Below are 15,863 nucleotides of genomic sequence, written 5' to 3' on the forward strand. Positions count from 1 at the left end.
GTTGATTTTCCTGCTCCTCAGATGCTGCCTGACCTGCTGTGCTTTTCCAGCACTACTCTAACCTTGACGCTAATCTCCAGCATCTGCAAGACCCACTTCTGCCTAAATCATAAGGGTTTAATCCAACTATTTGATAAAAATTAATGCTTGATTAATAATTAACTTGCAAGCGTTTCAGTAGCCATGGTGGTTTTTTTTGTGTGAGAGGTACTTTGGCAGCACCCAGATTATGACACGTTGCCTCCAGTTTTGCCACACACAGCCAAATGCTGCCTTGACCTCACAGACAATTATTCCCTTTTCCCCTCTGAAGTTTAATTCTTTCATCCATGTTTGAAACAAGCCTGCAGTGAAGTGAGAAGTTGAATGTTCTTGGCAGAATCCAAATTGAGTGATTGCGTGCTAATTTTCTGGGTTGAATTCTTCCTGCTTTTTGTGTACAGGACAGACCTGGGCAATTTTCCACACTGTTGGGTAGATGCCAGCGCTGTAGCTGTTGGCTAGTGGTGTGGTACAATCTGGATCTGTATATTTAGCCAGAATGTTGTCAGAGCCCAAATCCTTTACAGTTTTAGCTGTTTCTCAGTATCAAAAGGAGTGAACTGAGTTGGCTGAAGAGGGCATTCTGATGCTAGGGGGCCACCGTATGAGACCAAAATGGACCAATCACATGGCACCTCCTGTAGTAAAAGCTTTAGCCTTGTCTTTTTTCAAAATATTTAATAAGCTACCACAAAATCACTCATGTCTCTAACAAATTGCAAGCGCTGCTCACCTAGGGCTGTGCAGCAATGACATAAAGAAAGGGTAGGGAAAGAGGGGGAGGAATTAAACTGAATGGAGAGGGGAATAAGGCACTCTAATTCCTGTCACGATCACCTGTCCAGCTTTTGCACTGATGTGCTGGTCTCTCCGATCATTGCGGATCAAAATATTTGCATAGAGTGCTTTATGTCGTATTGTATGGAGCCCTTTGCTGAGTCCATCAGGAAAGATGTGAGCCTGAGAGGGGTGACGAATCCAGGCAGCGGAAGCCTGAGGTTCAACAACTCTCTGCACGTGGATGCATTTTCTGCTCGGATCCACTGGCAGTGCGCAGACCCATGAGCATCTGAGACAGTTAGAAATGGTCTGGGAGCCAAGGGAAATTGAGGCAAGAGTGGGGCCGGGTTCTTTGGAAATGGAGATAACTGATCCTTTATCTGCTTTCTCCATCATGGACAGGTTACCTGAAGCTCAGGGGAATCTGGTTCAGAGAAGCCAGGTTGTGCAAAAAATCTTGAGAGAATGCATCGCCAAAGTGAAGCAGCAACAGGTGTTTTGCTGTCCCTCTCCATTGCAGGTAACAACCTGGTCATCAGCTGTGAGGTACTCTCTCTGTTGTTGTCCATGGTGCAGATCTGACCCATTCCCCGAATCTGACCTGTTGCACTCACCTGAGCGCCATCTCACATTTCATCTGGAGGCCTAGGATTGACCGTGTTTACAGGGACACTATGTACCAAATGCTGGACAAAATGGCGGGGGTGGGGAGGGAGAACGTACCCAACATCACCCTCATCCTGATGGCCATCTTGGTGAGCACCTACACCAAGCTGTGCACAGCTGTACACAGACACCAAGTGTCACTACATACTGAGGTTCTACCTGCCCCTGGTGTTCCAAAGGATAGGACTGGCCTCATGCCAAGGAACACTCTATGTAGTTGGACTGTTCTGTATCATCTATCGAGGAATTTGTAAAAAGAAATACCTTTGACCACAAGTCCAACAGGAAGTGGTCAGCACATAGCATCCTCGAGACTCTGTAGGAAAAGGAGAGGGTGGATCCTGTCATGTGACAGGATGGTGAAAGTCATTCGGCTCATTGTGGGCGGCACGGTGGCACAGTGGTTTTGGCTCATTGTGGGCGGCACGGTGGCACAGTGGTTAGCACTGCTGCCTCACAGCGCCTGAGACCCGGGTTCATTTCCCGACTCAGGCTACTGACTGTGTGGAGTTTGCACGTTCTCCCCGTATCTGCGTGGGTTTCCTCCGGGTGCTCCGGTTTCCTCCTACAGTCCAAAGATGTGCGGGTCAGGTGAATTGGCCATGCTAAATTGTCCGTAGCGTTAGGTAAAGGGTAATATGTAGGGGTATGGGTGGGTTGCGCTTCGGCGGGTCGGTGTGGACTTGTTGGGCCGAAGGGCCTGTTTCCACACTGTAAGTAATCTAATCTAATCTAATCTAATCACTTGGCTGGTGATGTGAAGGGCACTACCTGTGAGATCCTTCCTGTGGGCCCAGTTGGTCTATGCCACCACATGCAGCCCTCGTATTGGCTGCCTGGGGGAGGGGGGGGGCGGAATGGGGGGAGGTGGGCGGATTCAAACTGTCACTCATCTCCTTCCAGAGAGGAAGCCTGGAGAGAGATGCCATGGTTTGTGTCAAGGTTCGTCCTGAGCAGCTCCATGGTACAAGACTCCGTGATCTACGGCCTGCCCCCCAGGACACACACTGAGACAAACATCAACTGTGCCTGGAGGACCAACAACTCAATGAAAGAGGCTGTTTGGTCTGCCCGATCTTTATTGGTCTTCCAAAGCAAGGAGTTGACCCTGACCGAGTGATCCGGCTGGCATATTCCAAGATCCAGGACTATATGCTGAGGTGAAAGTGAGGTCTGCAGATGCTGGAGATCAGAGCTGAAAATGTGTTGCTGGAAAAGCGCAGCAGGTCAGACAGCATCCAAGGAACAGGAGATTTGACGTTTCAGGCATAAGCCCTTCTTCAGGAAAGGGCTGAAGAAGGGCTTATGCCCGAAACGTCGAATCTCCTGTTCCTTGGATGCTGCCTGTATATGCTGAGGTACACACTTAAACTTGGGGCTGCAGTCACTGATGCACAGTGGGGAAAGACCATTGTCTGAGGGCTTCCTGCTGAAGTTAAGTGGGTATCTGTCCAGTTTCAGACCCTCCTAGCGCCTCAAGGATATGTTAATATTTGTATTGTATTGTAAGAGAAGTATTTAGTTTTTTTGATAAAGTTAAAGTTCAATGTTTTGTTTATTTAATTAATATGCAACTGTATAGAACTGAACTGCTTTTGTGACAGTGTATATATAAAAAGAGATTTTTAATGATTAAGCATATTTTTTAAAAGAAAAATTGAGGATGGGAATATTTGTGGAGCCTCATCCTTCAGTGAGTTGGCTAATTATCCATCTCCATTGGACGTAGCAGGATGACAGAGCTTCAGTCTGATCCATTGGTTATTTTGTTTAGGGCTTCCGTTGTGTATTCTGTGGTCACCATCCACAGTTGCACTGGGATATCTCTGTGTTTGTTTGTCAATGAGCCTGTTTCTTGCTGAACTCTTTCAAAGTTGTTTTGACTTCCAACAGTCACTCATTGCTCCCATTATCATTGTGCTAACTAGTGTCGACGGAACTGATAATAATTGATTAGTTAGCCTGCCTAGAAGAAAAGCCGAAGTATTTTTAAGAATTTAATCTTGTCGCCCTTTTCTTATCAATTATCCCTCATATTTCTGGTAATTAAGCATCTGTTCTCAAAGTTACATCATCCCTGCTTGGGGTGCTTACTTAGACTGGAGAGCTGGGGCAGATTGATCGCCTGTTCAACATGCCCAGCAGGGAGTTCATCTCTTGCTTTAACATATGCACATTATTAATAAGGTTATACTCTCCATTTGCTTGGTTAGGTCAGTCCTGATGAAATCTGTTCCCTGTGAAACTCTCAGATGAATGTGTCCTGGGCTGATGAATTGCTGGTTGGTTTTCAACCTGCAGGTACAGTGCAGAGGCAGAAGACCATTTGGAAACATCTGTCAGTTCTTAAGCACCTCAGATATATTTCCCTTTCAATGAATAATCAAACCCCACAGGGAGAACAGAACATAGCCTGTTAGTCTGGAGTTAATTGTTGATGTGAATTGGTTTTAAGCAACAATGCCTTGCAGAAAAGAGATGTGAGCACTAAAGAAAGACTTGTATTTTTTTCATAATTTTCAAAAAAACCTCTGGACAGCTTAATTAATTATTTCTGTTCAGCACTTTCTATGCTAGGATTATAATTTATTTAATTTATTCATATATAAGATCTAGATTAGGGCAGCATTTATTGACCATCTCTAATTGCTCACAGGACAGTTAAGAGTCAACCACATTGCTGTGAGTCTGGAGTCACAGGAAGGTCAGACCTGGTAAGGATGGCATTTCCTTTCCTGAAGGATATTAGTTGAACTGGATGGGTTATGCGGGGAAAAGTGGCAGCTAAATTGCAAACAATAGCAAAATGTTTATAACAAATTAATCTGTTTTAGATGAAAAAAAACTTGTGTCTGGATCACTGGGGATAACTCTCCTGTGACACTCCCATTTCTATTTGTCAGCCAGGGCTCCCTGATTGAACCAGATTAACAGCCGTAATCAGGGAACTCATATTCTATGAGGTCCACCTGGCTGACCTCGTTACAATCACTACATCCTCCCCCTGTGAGTCCAAGGACATATGCTCTTTTATTAGCATCGGGTCAGATTCCAACTTAAGTACATTTAAGTCGTCATTGAACAAGCATATGGACGTACATGGAATAGTGTAGGTTAGATGGCTTCAGATTGGTATGACAGGTCGACGCAACATCGAGGGCCGAAGGACCTGTACTGCGCTGTAATGTTCTAATGTTCCTCTGCTTCATACGTGGGTGCTGTGTAACATGCAGTTGCTCGCCTCTTGCTCTCAGAGTGTCCTGGAAGAAATTCATTCTCCTCTTCAGGCAGCAAAGAAGTCGAGGCAGTGACATCCACCATATCTACCTCAGATTCCAAGGTGTCTTCAATGTTTGATGGAGAGGGAGAACCCATGTTCGTTGAGTCCGTTGAGGAGCTGAGCATATGTTGCTCCTGCACCATTTATGAGTTTGTAGCTTTCATGTGATCTACATGTTCAGGACCATTGTATCTACCCGAACTTTATACATCATGGGACCTGATCTCATGTCAACCACGCCTTTTACCCATGCAGGACCATTCCTGTGGTTCCTACAGTTTCTCTTGCTTAGAGGTGTCTTGTGTCTGGTATTGACATTCCTGACACTATTTCACCCTTACCCCCAGGTCTGGGCAGATCAGGGCTAACCTGGTGTAGAGTCTTCTCCCTTTTAGCAATTCTGCTGGACCTATCCCTGTCATTGCATGGGGGATGGTCCTATAATCAAATAGGAACCGGGATAGTTTGGTATCAAGTGAAACTGTTTCTTTAAGCCTGTCTTCAATGTTTAGACTGCCCTTTCTGTCAGACCATTGGATGATAGATGACATGAAATAGTCCTTATATGATAAACACCAATTGACTTTAGAAAATAATCAAATTCCTTGCTGGTAAATGATGGTCTATTATTTGTGACCAACACTTCCAGAAATACGGGTATTGCAAAAAGATGCATGCAGCTTTTCTATCATTGTCCTTGTGTTTTATGAGTGAACTCTACGCTAATGCAGCCACTTGGCTCAGAACATTGAGCCCATGAGAGGACATGTACAGTTGGTGTGTAACTGAGCCACATCATGACTTACCCAGTCATTCCCACGAATGTGGGGTAACTGCTGGCAGTAATGCCTGTCTTTGTTGGCACTCGGGGCACTGCCCATCAATGCAAGTGTGTCTGTACCTGATCTTGGCCACCAGGCATAACTTCTCACCAACATCTTCATTTTAGAAACCCATGGATGACCCTAGTGAAGTACAGCCAGTATCTGGCAGTGACCTTTGCTCAGGACAATCACTCCTGCTTCCCATAATAGTATACCATCCTCTACTGTGATCTGGTCTCTCCAAGTCCATAAAGGTTCCAATTCTGGTTGTGATGATCCTTTGGCTGCCCCCATCACCACCAACTCTTTCAGTTTTGCCAGGACCAGATCTTACTGCATCCAAATTCTGATATTGTCAGCTGTGACTGAAAATGTGTCCAGAAAATTGAAAATCATTATGGACTGTTCCAGTGGCAGTACCACCGCTGATGCATCTGCCAATGGGAGGCAGTTCAATGCTTCCTCCTGGACAGCTTTCCAATGTGTAATTATGTGTAGTTAGTATTAGAGCCCACTGCTGAATTCGACCTGAGGCTATGGGCAACATTGTCTTGTCGCTGAAATACCCACTGAGGTATCGGTATCTGAGCTGATGATTGGCTCCAAGGTTTGTCTTATTGTTGCATCATCTGGATAGGCTGGGGTTATTTTCCCTGGAGAGTCGGAGGCTGAGGAGTGGTCTTATCGAGGTTTATAAAATCATGAGGGTAAATAGACAAGGTCTTTTCCCCAGGGTCGAGGAGTCCAAAACTAGAGGGCATAGGTTTAAGGTAAGAGGGGAAAGATTTAAAAGGAACTTAAGGGGTTACTTTTTCACGCAGAGGGTGGTACGTGTATGAAATGAGCTGCCAGAGGATGTGGTGGAGGCTGGTACAATTGCGGCATTTAAGAGGCATTTGGATGGGTATATGAATAGGAAGGGTTTGGAGGGATATGGACCGGGTGCAAGCAGGTGGGACTAGATTGGGTTGGGATATCTGGTCGGCATGGACAGGTTGGACCGAAAGATCTGTTTCCATGCTGTACATCTCTATGACACTATGACTCTAACATCTTTGCAGACTTTTACTCTTCACCCGTTTCCACACACACAACACGACTCATTAACAGTGTTGTTAGAACACTTGGACAAAAATTTGTGAACATTTTGTCCATACTTTGTCGGTTTTCTTGTGTGACCACATTGGCAAAACATTTTTCAAATTTTAGATCACAATTTGATACATTGGCTAAATCAAACTTGTCACATTAAGAGGGTGAGAAAGCACTGAGACATTGCCATTAATGAGTTCTTTTCAAGAAGGATGACTGACAATTATCCAATAAAAGCACAACTTTGTTATCAGGCCTTCCACTCTTTTGTAAATGTTCTTTCACATGAGTCACAAAAATGTGATTAAACCACCAAGGAGCGATCGCTGCATCCATCTAAGCATTCCTTTGAGCTTTGTAATCAACAGGAAGATGAATTATGCCTTTGAAACATCTTGGTTTTGCACATTTCCTGAAAATGGTCAATTTCACCTTCTCTATTCCCACTGTATTTGTGCACTTGGGTTTATACAGTCTTCGTTTGACTTAAAGCCATGAGTAACCTCTTCCTCAGCACTAGCAAAGGTTGTGCTTGGTTGGGATCACCGCATTAACACTGCCTTGTCAGCATTATAGATTTTCTCAGTGGTCAATTCATGGTCATTCAGAAGTTTATTTAAAAAATCACAAATACCAGGAGCTGATTTTGAGGTGGGTTTACCTTCTTACATTTTTACCTCGCTCTCCCTTTACCACCAAAGAGTCATACAGCACAGCTAAAGATCCTGCAGTACAACTCGTCCATGTCAACCAGGCTTCTGAAGTGAACTTGGGTCACACAGTAACAAAGTTGTACGACACAGAAACAGACCCTACAGTCCAACCTGTCCATGCTGACCACATTTCCGCACCTAATCTAGTCCCATTTGCCAGCACCCGGCCCATATCCCTCCAAACCCTTCCTATTCATATGCCCGTCCAGATGCCTTTTAAATGTTGCAATGTACCAGCCTCCACCACATCCTCTGGCGCTCATTCCATACACGTACCACCCTCTGCGTGAAAAGGTTGCCTCTTAGGTCTCTTTTATATCTTTCCCCTCTCACCCTAAACTTATGCCCTCTAGTTCTGGACTCCCCGACCCCAGGGAAAAGACTTTGTCTATTTATCCTATCCATGCCCCTCATAATTTTGTAAACCTCTATAAGGTCACCCCTCAGCCTCCAATGCTCCAGGGAAAACAGCCCTAGCCTGTTCAGCCTCACCCTGTAGCTAGATCCTCCAACCCTGGCAACATCCTTGTAAATCTTTTCTGAACCCTTTCAAGTTTCACAACATCTCTTTGATAGGAAGGAGACCAGAATTGCACACAATATTCCAACAGTGGCCTAACCAATGTCCTGTATAGCCGTAACATGACCTCCCAACTCCTGTACTCAATACTCTGACCAGTAAATGAAAACATACCAAACGCCTTCTTCAGTATCCTATCTACCTGCGAATCCACTTTCAAGGAGCTATGAACCTGCATTCCAAGGTCTCTTTGTTCAGCAACACTCCCTAGGACCTTACCATTATATATATAAGTCCTGCTAAGATTTGCTTTCCCAAAATGCAGCACCTTGCATTTATCTGAATTAAACTCCATCTGCCACTTCTCAGCCCATTGGCCCATCTGGTCAAGATCCTGTTGTAATCTGAGGTAACCCTCTTTGCTGTCCACTACACCTCCAAATTTGGTGTCATCTGCAAACTTGCTAACTGTACCTCTTATGTTCGCATCCAAATCATTTATGTAAATAACAAAACGTAGAGGGCCCAGCACCAATCCTTGTGGCACTCCACTGGTCACAGGCCTCCAGTATGAAAAACAGCCCTCCACCACCACCCTCTGTCTTCTGCCTTTGAGCCTACAGTCTCTTGTGACGTTTGAAGACATTTCATCTGTAGAGGAAGAAGTTGTAGAAAGATTCTGTGTTTGAGAAAGTGAGCAAATGAAAACAGTGCACAAAGAAATCATGGAATTAGTTTACTGTGCTGGTGCAGTAACTCCAGTTGGAAACACTTCCAGAGGTGAACTTCATGAATGTCTGGATGGTGATGATAATACAGAACTGAGTTCAGCACACTAATAAATGAGGATCTCAAACAGGGATAACAAAGTGTAGATTCTGTTAATGCACAACTATGAACAGAAAAAGCAGCAAACATTGGTTGAAATTATTTAAAGACACCAAACAAGTGGTTTCCTCCCACAGTCCAAAGATTGGGTTAGGGTGGATGGGTCATGCTCAATTGCCCCACAGTGTCCAGGGATTTGCAGGTTCGGTGGGTTTACCATGGGAAATGCAGAGTTACAAGGATAGGGTGAGATATGCTTCGGAGGGTTAGTGTGGACTCAGTGGGCTGAATGGCCTGCTTCCACACTGTAGAAATTCTATGATGATACAGGTGATCAGAGAAACCTGTCGCTTGAGCAACACAGTTATCAAAGGTGACTACAATCTTCTATTAGAATTCCAGCAGTGAAGCTGTGCAGGATGAGTTTCTGGAGTGGGTATACCATTGGTTTTCCAAAGCGGTATATTGTAGAACCAACTCAAGGATGTGATATTTTGGATTAAGTACAGTGTACTGATAAAGGGCCGGTTAAAAATCTTGTTTGAAAAGACTTTTTAGGAATTTGTAACCACAACGTTTTAAAATTTACATTATGCTTGAAAGGAAGGTAATTAAATCTGAAGCAAAGGTGTTAAATTTGACAAAGGGAAATTATTAAAGCATGAAGCACAAATTCACTGAGACAGAGTGGAGAATACGTGAATAGGCATGACTATCTGGAGGTAAAGGGTGGAATTGAAGCAACAGTAGCATGATGGTAAGGTCAGTCTCTTTTTATAGAATCTCTACAGTGTGGGAACAGGTTCTTTGGCCCAACAAGTCCACACCGACCCTCCACAGAATAACACACCAAGCCCTATTCCCCTAACTAATAAAGCTGATCTACACATCCTGAACACTATGGGCAATTTAACGTGGCCAATTCACCTAACCTGCACATCATCAGATTGTGGGAGGAAACGGGAACTTACCCACACAGTCACAGGAAGAATGTGCAAACAACACTGACAGTCGCCCAATGCTGGAATCAAAACCAGGTCCCTGGCATTGTGAGGCAGCAGTTTTAACTACGGAACCACTTGAGTTTGTGCTTGAATCCTTTCATGGCAGATGGTGAAATCTCAATTCAGTTAATAAATCCTGAATGAAATCTAGTCTAATGGTGATCATAAAACTATACTCAGATGCTGGTTCCCTTGGGCACTAACTTGCGGGATTCTTGATATTCTGGGATTGAGATGATTGACTTAAAATGACCACAACCATCTTTCTTTCTGTTATGTATGACTCCAACCAGTGGAGAGATTTTCCCTTGATTCCCACAACAAAAGACTAAGTGATGGAATAACCAGGTGGACCAAGATACTAGCAATGGTAAACTGTCAAAGTTGTATTCATATAGCCATACCTTACAGACAATGTCCCAGACATTACCAGGACCATCTGAGTTTGTCTTATCTCAATGATAAGCATAGTCATGTACAGTAAGGTAAATATTGTCTTTGACGTTCTCAACCTTAACTTTGGACCTCACAAGCTTTTATGGCGTCAGGTCAAGTGTACGCAAGGGAACATCCTGCTGATATCAATGTACCACCAACAACTCCCATCCACCACCCCTTGGTAGGACGCTAATTGGAAGAATCACTGAGGGTTTCAAGAACACAGAGTGTACTCAGGATGGTGGTATCCACAATCTATCATCAAGAATAATGAGGGAGCATCATGACTGACCAAGTGGGCTTAGTCCCAAAGAATATAGCAGAGACATTGAGTCTGCCGCATGATTTCATATTCACTGACCTGTCTACCACAGTTGTATCTGCCACGAGAATACTGATAGAAGTGAACAGGAATAGTGCCAGAAGACTAGAGGACAGCAAACGTTGTCCCCTAGTTCAAGAAGGGGAGTAGAGACAACCCTGGTAATTATAGACCAGTGAGCCTTACTTCAGTTGTGGGTAAAGTGTTGGAAAGGTTATAAGAGATAGGATTTTTAATAATCTAGAAAGGAATAAGTTGATTAGGGTTAGTTAACATCGTTTTGTGAAGGGTAGGTCGTGCCTCACAAACCTTATTGAGTTATTTGAGAAGGTGACCAAACAGGTGGATGAGGGTAAAGCAGTTGATGTGGTGTATATGGATTTCAGTAAGGAGTTTGATAAGGTTCCCCACGGTAGGCTATTGCATAAAATACTGAGGCATGGGATTGAGGGTGATTTAGCAGTTTCGATTAGAAATTGGCCAGCTGAAAGAAGAGGTGGTGGTTGATGGGAAATGTTCATCTTGGAGTTCAGTTACCGGTGGGGTACCACAAGGATCTGTTTTGGGGACACTGTTGTTTGTAATTTTTATAAACGACCTAGATGAGGGCGTAGAAGGATGGGTAGACAATTTTGCGGATGACACTAAGGTCAGTGGAGTTGTGAATAGTCTGAAGGATGTTGCAGGTTAGAGAGGGACATAGATAAGCTGCAGAGGATTAGAGAGAGTAGACATTGAGAGTCTTCTTCCTCGGATAGTGATGGTGAGCACAAGGAGACATAGCTTTGAATTGAGGGGTGATAGATATAGGATACATGTCAGAAGTAGTTTCTTTACTCAGAGAGTAGTAGGGGCATGGAAACACTGCATGTAACAGTAGTAGACTCCCCAGCTTTAAGGGCATTAAAGAGTCATTGAATAGACATATGGACGAAAATGGAATAGTGTAAGTTAGATGGCCTTCAGATTGGTTTCACAGGGTAGCGCAACCTTGAGGGCTGAAGGGCCTGTACGTAATTGCAATGTTCTATGTCCATGTTACAGATGAGGAAGCGCTGGATGTCTTGAAACGCATAAATCCCCAGGACCTGATCAGGTTTACCCGAGAACTCTGTGGGAAGCTAGGGAAGTGATTGCTGGGCCTCTTGCTGAGATATTTGTATCATCAATAGTCACAGGTGAGGTGACAGAAGACTGGAGGTTGACTAACGTGGTGCCACTATTTAAGAAGGGCGGTAAAGACAAATCAGAGAACTATAGACCGGTGAGCCTGACCTCAGTGGTAGACAAGTTGTTGGAGGGAATCCTGAGGGACAGGATATACATGTATTTGGAAAGGCAAGGACTGATTAGGGATCATCAACATGGCTTTGTGTGTGGGAAATCATGTCTTAAAAACTTGGTTGAGTTTTTTGAAGAAGGAACAAAGAAGATTGATGAGGGCAGAGCAGTAGATGTGATCTATATGGACTTTAGTAAGGCATTCAACAAGGTTCCCCATGGGAGACTGGTTGGCAAGGTTAGATCACACGGAATACAGGGAGAACTAGCCATTTGGATACAGAAGTGGTTCAAAGGTAGAATACAGAGAATGGGGGTGGAGGGTTGTTTTTCAGACTGGAGGCATGTGACCAGTGGAGTGCCACAAGGATCGGTGCTAGGTCCTCTACTTTTTATAATTTACATAAATGATTTGGATGCGAGCATAAGAGGTACAGTTAGCAAGTTTGCAGATGACACCAAACTTGGAGGTGTAGTGGACAGCAAAGAAGGTTACCTCAGATTACAACAGGATCTGGACCAGATGGGCCAATGGGCTGAGAAGTGGCAGATGAAGTTTAATATAGATAAATGCGAGGTACTACATTTTGGGAAAGCAAATCTTATCAGGGCATATACATTTAATGTTAAGGTCCTAGGGAGTGTTGCTGAACAAAGAGACCTTGGAATGCAGGTTCATAGCTCCTTGAAAGTGGAGTCACAGGGAGATAGGATAGTGAAGAAGGCGTTTGGTATGCTTTCTTTGATTGGTCAGAGTATTGAGTACAGGAGTTGAGAGGTCATGTTGCGACTGTACAGGACATTGGTTAGGCCACTTTTGGAATATTGCATGCAATTCTGGTCTTCCTATCGGAAAGATGTTGTGAAACTTGAAAGGGTTCAGAAAAGATTTACAAGGATGTTGCCAGAGTTGGAGGATTTAAGCTATAGGGAGAGGCTGAACAAGCTGGGGCTGTTTTCCCTGGAGTGTCGGAGGCTGAGGGGTGACCTTATCAATGTTTATATAATCATGAGGGGTGTAGATAGGATAAATTGACAAAGACTTTTCCCTGGTGTCAGGGAGTCCAAAACTAGAGGGCATAGGTTTAGGGTGAGAGAGGAAAGATATAAAAGAGATCTCAGGGGCAATGTTTTCATGCAGAGGATGGCACGTGTATGGAATGAGTTGCCAGAAGAAGTAGTGGACGGTGGTACAATTTAAGAGGCATTTGGATGGGTATATGATTAGGAAGAGTTTGGAGGGATATGGGCTGGGTGCTGGCAGGTGGGACTAGATTGGGTTGGGATATCTGGTCGGCATGGACAGGTTGGACCGAAGGGTCTATTTCCATGCTGTACATCTCTATGTCTCTGTGACTCTATGTTTAATGCCCTATGTTCAATGTATGAACATCACACAAACTGTCCTCACATTGAGGATAATCTGTGGTACATTGTGCAGCACTAACTTTGTGCTTAATGGGATAGATTTTGAACAGTCAAAAATCATAGGATTCCTACAATGCAGATGGATGCCACAACTGGATGTGGCAGGACTGCAGAGTTTAGATTTAATCTATTGCTTGTAAGATTTCTCGATCTTGTCTACCACTTGTTGTTTCTTCTATTTTGTAGACAATTAGTCCTATTTCGTAGCTTCAGGCTGCCAACACATGGGGTCGTCGAGTCATACAGCACGGAAACAGACCCTTCGGTCCAACCAGTTCATGCCGACCAGATATCCCAACCCAATCTAGTCCCACCTGCCTGCAATTGGCCCATATTCTTCCAAACATTTCTTATTTATGTGTTCATCCAGATGTCTTTAAACATTGTAATTATACCTCACCCATCACTTCCTCTGGCAGATCATTTCACACACAAACCACTTTCTGTGTTGTTATGAAGTTGAAGGCGTCTACTGTACCTTTAAGCGAGAGGGAAAACTGACAAACACATGTCATATCACAGTGTGCTGGAAAACTGAAAGATGGAACATTTTGATGGTAACCTAGATCCAGTTGTGTTCACAGCAATTCGAATTTTACCAATCAGTTTAAGTCATGCCCCAAGATGCTAAAACCCAATCAAATTTGATTTTTACTGTTTTGACAACATTGAACCAAAGACACAATCCAATGTTTGGAGTATAAAAAGCAGGCATTTTGGACAGTTAGCCAGAAAGAGCACCACCTACTATTTGAAAGACTACTATGCACCACACTCTTTGTCAAAGGTACCATTTTCACGTGTGCAGCGGAAGACCGAAGATGACCCAGGGAGATTTACAGAGAACGATTGAGAGTGGAGGCAACAGCTGCTCCCTCATTTTGAAAATTGAGTTGCTGTAATTTTAATAAGGGCTTTATTGGAACAGTATATTGTTATAGAGTTGGAGGTAGATAACAAACCTTCAAGAAAGTTGTGATTATTATTATTGTTTAATGTTCACTTTTAGAGTTAAAGAATAAAATTGCTATTTTTTCTTCAAACAGTGGAATTTGGGGAGTTCTCTGTCACTCATACTTTAATAGCTTATGAAATGAGATGAGCTTTTCTGAGTGTTTGATTTAATTAGCAGAAGGGTTTACCAATGTGTCGTAACAGTGTAAAGAAGTTGCCCCCCGTGACCTTTTTAAAACTTCTTCCTCTCACCTTAAAAATATGTTCCCTAGTTTTGAACTCCTCCACTGCGGGGAAAAGAGCCTTGCTATTCACCCTATTCATGCCCCTCATGATTTTATAAATCTCTATAAGGTCACCCCTCAATCTCCAATGCTCCAGTGAAAAAAGTCCCAGTCTATCCAGCCTCTCATAACTCAAGCCCTCCATTCCTGGCAATATCCTGTTAAATCTCTTCTGAAACCTCTTCAGCTTAATAATATCCTTCCTATAAAAGGCTGACAGGAATGAGGCAATGTACTCCAGAAGACAGGTTTCCTTCCCTATAGGATATTAATGAACTAGATGGGTTTTAACCAACAATCGACAGTACATTCACCTTAATAATGGACAAGATATTAATTCCAGGTTTTTATTGAGATTAAACATTGCCCTTCAAACCCATGTCCCCAGAATATTAACCTGGGGTTCTGGATTACTATTTGGTGACATTATCGCTCATCCACTGTCATCCCCATGTCATCCATGCAGACAGATTGAACATGTGCTGTGTCTGCTTTATCCAAACAAGAAAAAAACAGACATTTTCTAGTTCAATTCTGAGGCAATGCCTTAAGTATGCTGAACTAATCTGTCTTGTTTAAAATTCAAGCAAATCTGTCAGTTTAAGTGTCAGTCATTATCAACTGGTACAAACTATATGGCAATGCCCTCATGTATCAGAGCCCCCACTTACCAACCAATCAGCACTCTCCTTTCATTTGCTTTCCTTTCATTTTGAAATTCCTTGCATATTTTCTTGAGAAACGCAAAATGAAATTTCGACTAAGTGCATCCTTTGTCAGCGATTCTCCAATCCTGCATTCCAGGATGAGTATCGCCTTCCTCGTTTAGCATTACCAACAAACACTATGATTCACAATGTTCCTGTCAACGCTGGCTGGAGTTTGAAAGACACTGAAGGAGCTTGTTGTACTTTGGCAGAAGGGCATTGAGTAGCTGTTGACTGCATCAGAAAAGAAGCTGGGGCCCACAGATTTTACTTTCCTGACATTGCATCAGTTTGAGAGCCCTGAGGTCAACAAGTGAAATAAGAAAGGAGCAATGAACCTGACTGAATAAATGTGAAGGCACCAAATGTAATGTCTCAGTGGCTACCCTGAGGTCACTTGGTGTTTCTCATTGACTTCAACAACGAGTACAGAGCAAGAATTTACAAGCAGCCCCCTTTCCAAATCAATCTCCACTGGCAATACATCTTCAAAGCAGGTATAAACAAGTCAGGATGATAACTCACTGTCCTTCATTTAATAAGTCAGGGCTGACTTGTCAGGCTGTGGGTTTGATTCTGTGTAGCAACGGGTTAGAACAGCCACTGGTGTCAGTCACAGGCATTCAGTTGCACCTCAAATGCGAAATCTTTAGGGATTTGTGTTGTAATGATACATTCGAAAGACGTGTATGCCTGCATC

The sequence above is a fragment of the Hemiscyllium ocellatum genome, chromosome 9, assembly GCF_020745735.1.
Source record: "Hemiscyllium ocellatum isolate sHemOce1 chromosome 9, sHemOce1.pat.X.cur, whole genome shotgun sequence".
NCBI lineage: Eukaryota > Metazoa > Chordata > Chondrichthyes > Orectolobiformes > Hemiscylliidae > Hemiscyllium > Hemiscyllium ocellatum.